The following is a 9,376-nucleotide window of genomic DNA, read 5'->3' as shown; positions in this document are numbered from 1 at the left end:
CAATATAAATTTAAATTAGTGAGCACTCTGTATTAAGGTGTAATCTGACAATAAATGCATAAAGAGATAGATAGGGCCGCAAAGTAGCAGTTTTATAGGCAATTGAGGATAATTTGGCTTTCATGTAAGGTATGTTATGAATCTAATTTGCTAGTTGTGCTCTCCAGAGAATGAAGTAGGAAATAGCGAGTGAGCGAGCAAGTGAGTGTGAGAGAGAAATAGATTTAGCTAAGAAAATAAATAAAATTAGACAAAAAATACAAGAACAGAATTAAAATCAACTATAAAAGTCAGTTAAACAAAACCTAAGGATGTGACAGACAGATGGGGAAGTAAGACAGCTGTAAATCACAGAAAATAGGAGTGCCAGCCCTGGAGAGGAGAGACGCATAAGTCACGTCCCCATCAGTGGGAAGGGGGTTCCTTTCAGCTCACAGTTTGGGTGGGCTCGGTCCATGGGTAGTTAGCTCTGAGGCGGAAATGACAGGGCAGAACAGCCCAGTGGGGGGAGCTGCCCAACACATGGCAGCAGGGGAAGCGGGGGACAAGGGGGCTGGGACTGAGGCAGGCACCCTTACACTTCACACCCCAGTCACCTGTCCTTTCTGTCCACGCTCTACCTCCATACATGAGACTTTTCAGGGACATGTCAGACCTAAACAGTAACAGAAGACATTCCTTGACAGCAATTACTTTAGATGTATGTGGATTAAACTACACATTTGAAAGGCAAAGATGTGCAAAATAACTTCAAGTTGTATGCTATCTACAGGAAACGTATTTTAGATGTAAAGACACAGGGCTGTTGAAAGTGAAAGGTGGTTAAGATCTCTGCAAATAATAATCAAGATAGGGGCTTAGCTGCTGCTAATTTTGACTAGAGTAGACCTCAAATCAGAATTTGTCACAGCAGACAAAAGTTTCCATCACAGAGAGCAAATTGGTGAAGCAATGGCCGTGACTCAGCCACATGGCCAACAGTGACAAAGGATCTACAAACTGCAGTACAGGGCTCCAGGTTAATCCTGAAGGGATTTGACTGACCTTGTCAGATACAAAAATTACATTTCTTATTATATAGGTCTTGCTCTATCTTGGTCTTAACCATCCAGCAGAAAAGTATAAAAGTGAGGTACAAAAAGTAAAGCCATATTAATATGCTGAGTTATAAGGTTTTTTTTTTTTTTTTTTTGTTCCTCGAATGCCTTCCGGGCACTTTTGGCCAGCGGGAGAGGTGTGAGGTTTGAACTCCAGCAACCTGAGGCTGACAGCTTTGTGGAAGCTGCCACTTAAAGGACTGAGCTAGGGCCAGGCCCCCCTATGCTGAGCTATAAAAGGCTCAAGTGAACAACTTCTGACATTGCCAGTCCTGCGGATAACCCACTACTATTATGGACTACTGTACTATATTGGATTATTTTGCTGAATTCACACACCTGCAATATTTAAATGGCAATAGAATACTCATCTCTGACAAAACTAAGCAAAAAAAAAAAAAAAAAAAAAAAAAGAAATACAAATGAAGGACCATTTTGTATCTGTATATACAAAATGGGATAGATATACAGCTACTTTCTCTTAATTCAGTGAGAAGAAAGATTTGTACTAATAGTGTTTGGACAGAATATCATGTCTGCATCTTGTGCTATAAATAACCACTACAAAGACAACAATATGCAATGTATTAATTATTGAAACAATATGCAAAGTATTAATCCTACTAATCGGTTTTGAAACTGTGTCATTGCTCTTTGTTTCTCAAAATTAATAAAAAAATGACAATGCCTATACAAGAATGTAAGACAGAACCTCAAATTGTATGACACAAAAGTGGACAGAACTGAGATGAGCAATGAATTTCTACAGTAACAGTTGGAAGCTTTCCTACCCCATTTTCAATAGTGGAATAACTGTCACCACAGAACCAGAGGATTGGAGTGTCACTATAGAAAATCAGATCTGACAGAGACAGAGAGCACTCCCACTGCCCCCAGTAGGACGTGTGAAGCTCTCCGGGTAGCTCTTCTGTTAGGTCACAAGGCAAGCCTCAATACAGATGGGAAGGCATCCTCTCTGACCACCAAGAATGGAACTGAGAATCAAGAACGTGAAGGTAACTGGAAAACTTGCAAGTACATGGAAATGAAAGAACCTACTTCTCAGTAAACTTTAGGATAAAGGCGAAGTTAGAAATATTTTACAGTGAATGGAAACAAAACCACAAATGCCCAGAATGATAAAAGCGGTAAAACTAGTGGCCAGAGGAAAATTATGGTCCTAAATATCTATGGTGAAAATGTATCAAATCAATAATGTAACCCCTACTTTAAGTAATAAATAGTGAATAGCAGTCTAAAGCCAAAGAGAGAAGGTAGGGCATAATAAAAACCAGAAGGGACATAAATAGGAGGTGGAACATACAAAAAATTTAACGAGATTGAAAAAATTTTCACTAACCTAATGAAGGAAGAAGAGACAATTCAAATAAAATTATATATGACAGAGAAGATAATTCAACTAGCTCCATAAAACACAAAGGAGCATAAGAGACTGTGAGTATAAGTTGGGTTTGGTGACACACACTTGTAATTCCAGTGCTTGGGAGGCTGAGGCAGGAGGATCAGTGAAAGTTCAAGACCAGCCTGGACTACAAAGTGAGTGTGAGGCCGGCCTAAACTGCAGAGTGAGACCCTGTCTCAAAAGGGAAAACAAAACAAAACAAAACAAAACAAAACAAAAGACTATGAATGTCATGTGTCAGCAAATAGGATAACTTGGCAGAAATAAGTACATTTCCAGAAATACAGCTTAGCAAAACTGAATCATGAAGAAGTAGAAAATCTAAATGGACAAATAATGAGCAAAAAGATTGGATCAACAATCAAACACCTAAGAAAGAAAAGTCCAGGACAGGGTGGATTCGCTGGTGACTTCTGCCAATAATTTAGTAACAATTAAGCCCCATCTTTTCAAAGTCTTTCAAAAAATTGTAGAGAAAGGAACACATTGTAATGCATTCGATGAAGCCAGCAGCATACGGATTTGAAAGCCAGACCTGGATACTCCATGAATATCCGTTATGAATATAGATGCAAAACTCCAGAACAAATTAGCAACTGAATAAAACTGAATATTGAAAAGATCATATTCCATGACTAAGTGGGGCTTACCCAGGAATGCAAAGGGGGGTTACACGTGTGAAATCACTCAGTGCAAGTCATGTGCGGGTCACTACATCAGTGGGGGAGGGGATGCAGGACTTGGGCAACTGAGGCCAAAAGGTGGGAGGGAAGGATGGAGGGAGGGAGGGAAAGAGAGAGAGAGGAGAGAGAGGAGAGGGAGGAGAGAGAGGAGAGAAAGAGGAGAGAGAGGAGAGAGGGGGGAGAGAGAGAGAGGAGAGAGAGAGAAGGAGGAGAGAGGAGAGAAAGAGGAGAGGGAGGAGAGGGGGAGAGAGAGAGAGGGGGGAGAGAGAGAGGAGAGAGAAAGGAGAGAGAGAGGAAAGAGAGAGAGGAGAGAGAGAGGAGAGAGAGAAGAGAGAGAGGAGAGAGGGGGGAGAGAGAGAGGGGAGAGAAAGGAGAGAGAGAGAAGGGAGAGAGAGACAGATAGAGAGAAGAGAGGGGAGAGAGGAAAGAGAAAGGGGGAGGGGGAGAGCGAGCGAGCGCGAGCGCGAGAGACTTGGTGACAGGCTGTGGCAGGAGCTTTCAGAGAAGGGTGGGGGATGACAGGACAACACCAGTGAGCAGGTCTTCAGGACGGTGGACTGAGCGATCCGGGGAGAGTCGCACACCCTTGTGGAGCTAGCAAATGAGCGCTCCGGGTGAGCTGGCTGCTCGCGGGAAGCCAAGGCTGGGTGCTTTAGACGAGAGATTCCGAAGCACACGGGGAATCGGGGTGGTGTGAAGGGGGCCCAAAAATGGGAAAGTGAGGAGGGGAGACCAGTGTCAGGACTTCCTGTGGCCACTCAGGGAGTCACAGCAGCCGCTGAAGCAGCCGTGGAGGGGATGCACGGCTGAATGGCTGCCGAGAGGGCCGATCGCTTCCACCGGCTCCGCCCAGCCTGGCCTAGAGCTGGGCTTGACTCGCTTTTGGTCTTAGTAACTCCATCAGTCAGCTTTGCTTCACTGTGACAAATACCCCAAGGAAGTGACTTACATGGGGGGAAAGTTTGTTTTGACTCACAGTTTGGGAGCTTCTGGTCCCAGTGTGGTCGCTCCACTTGCTGGGCCGCAGGGAGGCAGCTCATTAGCGTGGGGACAGGGACGTAGAGGGAGCACTCCCTCGGGGTGGATTCTGCTCAGGGCTTCCCACCCCCTAGCTGAGCCCCGGGTTAGGCCCACGCCTCTGAGAGCCCCCGAGAGCCACACTGCAGCATTAGCTGCGGAAACGCTGACTTCAGGAATTAAGTGAGCCTTTCAGAATTAGGTGAGCGTCTCAGTGGCCTGTCAGAGCCTGCACATGCAGGAAAAAGAGGCTTGAGAGTGTGAGGCTCTCTTGCTTGAAAAAGAAGCTCTGCAAGCCTCCCCTGACTTAGCGGGTTAGAACTCAGAGCTGGCGGAGCCCTTTGCTTTGCAAATCTCTGGACTCCCCAGCCTTGAGAATCAGCCTTTCATGGGAGGACTGCGGTTGCCTGCGGAAACACATGCTTTTTGGCTCAAGGCAGTGGAAGAGAAGCAGAGAGAGCCCTTGCCCACCACTCTCTGCTTGTCCCTCAAATATGGCTAGACTAAGACTTTCTCTTAGGATAGGAGGAGGCAAATGTGCACAGGTGCTCACTAATCCTTGGAAAGTTCTGGGTGAACCTGGAAGAATTACAGTGTAGGCAGAAGACAGTTCCTTAAGGGATTTGCATTGGAAAACTCACAGCAAAGATGTGTAGCTTGGTGCCTGGACCCCGGGACGGTGAAAGAGAAGGCAGTTGCCCACTATAGTCAGCCTGTCTCAGAAGCAGGTGTGACTTCAGTGCCAGGGTGGCGTTTGCTCCAGCTGCACCCATCCAAGCATCCTGGTCTCCATCAGAATGTGCAGGCTGCCACCCACTCACAGCTGTCCCCAAAACTCATGCGCTGCATCTGTAACCTGCCATGTGATGGCCTCCAGAGTTAGGGCCCTCGGGTTTAGAAGAGGTCATGGAGGTGAAGAGCTCCTAGTGGAGTTAGTGTCCTTGTAAGAAGAGGAGGAGGCACGGAGGCTGGTTCCCCCTGGTGTATCAGGACAGAGTGAGGTGACTGACCACATACAAGCCAAGCAAGAAAAGAGCCCCTTCCAGGGAGCAGCCAGCCAGTGCCTTGATTTTGCACTTCCAGCATCCAGAACTAGGAAGAGTAGAAATGGGTTGTGGTGGCCCCAGCCCACCACACGCTGATACACAGTGCATCCGCCTGCACTCTGTCTTGGGTTTCTCTTGCTGAGAAGTCTACAAGGCTCACCCCAGTTCAGGATTCCTCAGGAGTCCCTTTGGAGATTCTGGAAGGTTCTAGGAAGACTCCTCTGTGCCTCCAGGCTAGGTTCCTCCCTTGAAATACCCCGGCTCTGTGGGTGGGCTACCGTTGCAAGGCTGACCCCAGGGCCTTACCAGCGCCCGTGCACCACTGCGATTCCTCTGAGGTCCAGCTGTCATCTTTTAGTTCTGTCTGTGGTGTCTGGGATCTGGGTCACGCTCAGTACATGTGGGGTGCAGGAAGGAGGCAGTGCGTCGCGGTGGTAATCCGTGGCAAGGATCTGCACACCAAGTCCTGATGAAAACGCAGTGTTAGGGAGACGGAGGCCCCACACTGGCCTTTTGTTTTGAATCATCTCGTAAACCCGGTGATGGTCTACTTCACTTTGTGTCTGTGTCATGACTATGACGTCACTCAGAGATCAACAGAGCCACCTAAGGAAGCCTCGTGGGAACCCAGGCAAGGGAAGACACGCTCTCCTGTTTTTGATGCCCATCAGAATGTCATAGTGCTGTTTTTCCTTCAGGAAACCAGGCCAACTTCACAGCCCCTTAAAACAGTTGTTTATGATTTCCAAGGGATTTGCGGGTATGCTTTCCAAATGGGAACACATTATACTACAAATCAGGGGAGGAAGAAGTTCCCATGTTTGTAATTCATTATAAAAGTTAGAATGCAAGGCCAGACTATAAGCATGGACACCGTGGAAGGAAGGATGCGTAGGAAGTGAGGTCGTGACTCCCCAGTCCCAGCCCTCGGGGTAAAGACCTTCTTTATTGACACTGTCACCCCTTCCCGGTCAGGAAGGATGTTCTCCAGGTGCAGGGCCGGGTGGCCGGGCTCTGTGACAGTCCCTCCATGTGCCTCTAACACCGTGACATTGTGAGACAGCTGTTTGTAGGTTTTAGGTTCCACTTGGAATCTGTACATAGAAGAAATTTGGAAGAATAAAATCCACATAAATCCGTGTTTATCCAGCCCTGCACTACTCTTGTTATTCCCCATTCTTGGAACTTGTGTGGGGCTTTTACAATAGTTAATTGCTTCAAGTTTTATTTTCTTGTCTCCATGTTGACTCTGCTTCCCAGGAAACCGACAAGGAGACGGAGTGGACGGCCCTTGTCATGCTCCTTCCCGGGGGCTTGCTCTGCTCCATTTGGCTATAAGTTCTCAAGTTCACAGTGAGAAAATAGAGATTGGGACCAGCTCTGCTTCTTGGCCACGTATTACGTGGCCTCGGGCACACCCCCGCCCCCCTCTATGTCAGTTTTGTTCGCATCCTTATTGCTCTGTGGACCAGGATTTGACTTGGGTTAGTGAGGTTGTTTTACTTGTTGAGAACAAAGACAGTGATAATGTCAACAGTGCGGTGGTTACTATAGAGCAGGTGACAGTGTCCTTCCCAGTGAGCCCTCTTCGTTTTGTGTGGACCACTGCTAGAGAGTACTTGAACTGGGGTGCTGTCAGTGTGGGTTAGTGGAACTGGCAACGCAGAGGCAAGGAGCGCTGCACTGTGGCTGAGGGCCGGGGAGCTCCTCCCTCGCTCCAGACTGTGCTTCTCTCCAGGCAGAGCAGAGGGAGGAGAGCGCTTGCTGTGCACTGCAGCCTCGCACCTGGCCGGGCGCGCAAGGTGCTGGCGCTGGCGCTTGCAGGTGGTTGGGGCCCAGCTGCTGTGGTTTCCGTCTGAATGTCTCCCCAGAGTGTCCTGCGCACAGTACTGGGCTTTGTTTGGGATGTGACTGGATGGGGTGGTGGCGTGACACCCATCAGTGGGCTAGGCCACTAGTGGCTGATAGCTGAGCATGGTGTTGGGAGGTGAAGCCTGGTAGGACGTAGTTCACTGGGGGTGGGGCCTGGCCACTGGGGGCGGGGCCTGGCCACTGGGGGCGGGGCCTGGCCACTGGGGGCGGGGCCTGGACAAGTCTCGCTCTATCTCTCTGTCTGTCTGTCTGTCTGTCTCTCCCTCCCCCTTCCTGTCAACCTCGCCACAAGCAGCTTCTCCTCACCACGCCCCTCCCCAGCCTTGGAGGCAGCCAACTGTGGACTGAAACCGCTACACACTGTGAGCCAAATAAGCCCTTCCTCCTTACAGTTGTGGGTCCCGGTACTGTACTTCAGGGGTGAGGAAGAGGAAGAAGCTGAGACTCCAGGGAGGACCACACTCCCTCTTGCCCCACAGTCCCAGACTCCCGGCCTAGAGTCCTTGATGCCTCTGTACTGGAGGGGTGGGGATCGCCCAGGGTGAGTCCCACAGCCCTGACGCGGAGGATGAGGTCTTCCTTTTTGTGATGTTCCCCAGGAAAATTATCTGGTTTAATTTGTTCACTGTTGCTAATCACACAACACGAAGGCTTCTTTTGTTTTTTATTTTATTTATTTATTTTTTACTGGGAAAAAGTATATATTTAGAATTGGCCAGCTGGATTCAGTTTAGATGATCCCGATTTTGTTGGCAACATCTAATACATCATAATCAGAAGCCAGTGGAACAGATGCCTTGTTCTCTCCATCAGGCCTCATTAGGGTGTTGACCTTGGCAACATCGCTGTCATAGAGCTTCTTCACAGCTTGCTTGATTTGGTGCTTTTTGTCTTTGACGTCCACAATGAACACGAGTGTGTTGTTGTCCTCGATCTTTTTCGTGGCTGACTCTGTGGTCAGGGGGAACTTGATGATGGCATAGATGTCAGGCTTGTTTCTCCTGGGGATGCTCTTCTGAGGGTATTTAGGCTGCCTCAGGAGCCGCAGTGTCTTGAGACAGCAGAAGGTGAGTGATGTTTGTATCTTCTTCTTTTTGAGGTTGTGGATGCCTTTTAGCACAGCCTTCTTGGCCTTTAAAGCCTTTGCTTTGGCTTCAGTTTTGGGAGGGGTGGGGGTTTCCTTCTTTGCCTTCGGCACCATCTTGGTCAAGAGGCCAGGCTTGTTAAATTTTAAAGAGAGATTTATTTTAGCCACCGGTTTAGAGGGCTGAGGTGGAAGGGCTGTGTTGATGACCTTTTTCCACATGGGATCTGAGGGCATGCAGGGTATCCTGCGGCAAGAGGCAAGTGCATGCATGTGTGCATGTGCACATATGCGTGCATCTACGCTTTATAAGTCTGTTCTCTCTCCCTCTTCTAAAGCCACGAGGACTCAGTTATGGGGCTATACCCTGATGAACATATATAATCCTAATCCCAATCCCAATCCTAATCCTAATCTTAATCCCTTCTCAAACATCTTACAATTGAATGCTGTCATGAGTTTTAGAGAGGAACAAACCAAAGAAACCATATTCAAGCCTACTACTAGCTCATCTTTTTTTTTTTTTTAATTTCTTTTTAGATGGGGTCTCTATGTAGTTTATTTTTTTGTTTTTATTTTTATTTTTTAGCAGGTTACTTATCCTTTATTTACTTCACTGTGGTCATGGAGACCACCCCAACTTCCTATAAAAGCTTCTCTCTGTACTGCTGCAATACTATGGCACAGCCGAACTCAAAAGGCGCCAAGAGACATAAGGGAAACAGGTTTTGATTGTTAACCACAACGCCAGTAATGTTTGAATGAGAACACTGGGTGTGGATGGGCAGATGACAGATACCAGAATGTCACTCTATGTAGTTTAGGCTGGCCTTAAACTCACTATGTAGCCCAGGCTGGCCTCAAACTCATAGCAATCCTCCAGCCTCAGCCTATCGAGTGGTGGACTTACAAGGGTCCACCACATGCCCAGTTGTAGTTGTCTTTTCTGAAACCTCATTTTCTGCTTTGAAAAGCAAAAGTACTTATTGTGATATTTTGAGGGCATAGGAAGACACAGCAAAATATTTGACATATTATGTTTGTATTGTATTAGCTCAATTATGGCAACTACTAGAGCCAGGGAGATGGCTCAGTGCATAAAGTGCTTCCCTGGCAAGCACAAGGGCCTGAGTTCAATCCCCGGTTCCAAAAAA

At 47.5% G+C, this 9,376-nt stretch overlaps 1 pseudogene; it reads left to right on the top strand.

Moving 5' to 3' along the window:
- Window positions 1-2,086: 2,086 nt before the first annotated feature.
- LOC101576202 overlaps window positions 2,087-9,376 on the top strand; it is an 8,433-nt pseudogene continuing 1,143 nt past the window's right edge.

The sequence above is a fragment of the Octodon degus genome, unplaced genomic scaffold (assembly GCF_000260255.1).
Source record: "Octodon degus isolate 3935 unplaced genomic scaffold, OctDeg1.0 scaffold00035, whole genome shotgun sequence".
NCBI classification, from domain to species: domain Eukaryota; kingdom Metazoa; phylum Chordata; class Mammalia; order Rodentia; family Octodontidae; genus Octodon; species Octodon degus.
This window is presented reverse-complemented; position numbering and strand designations above follow the sequence as displayed.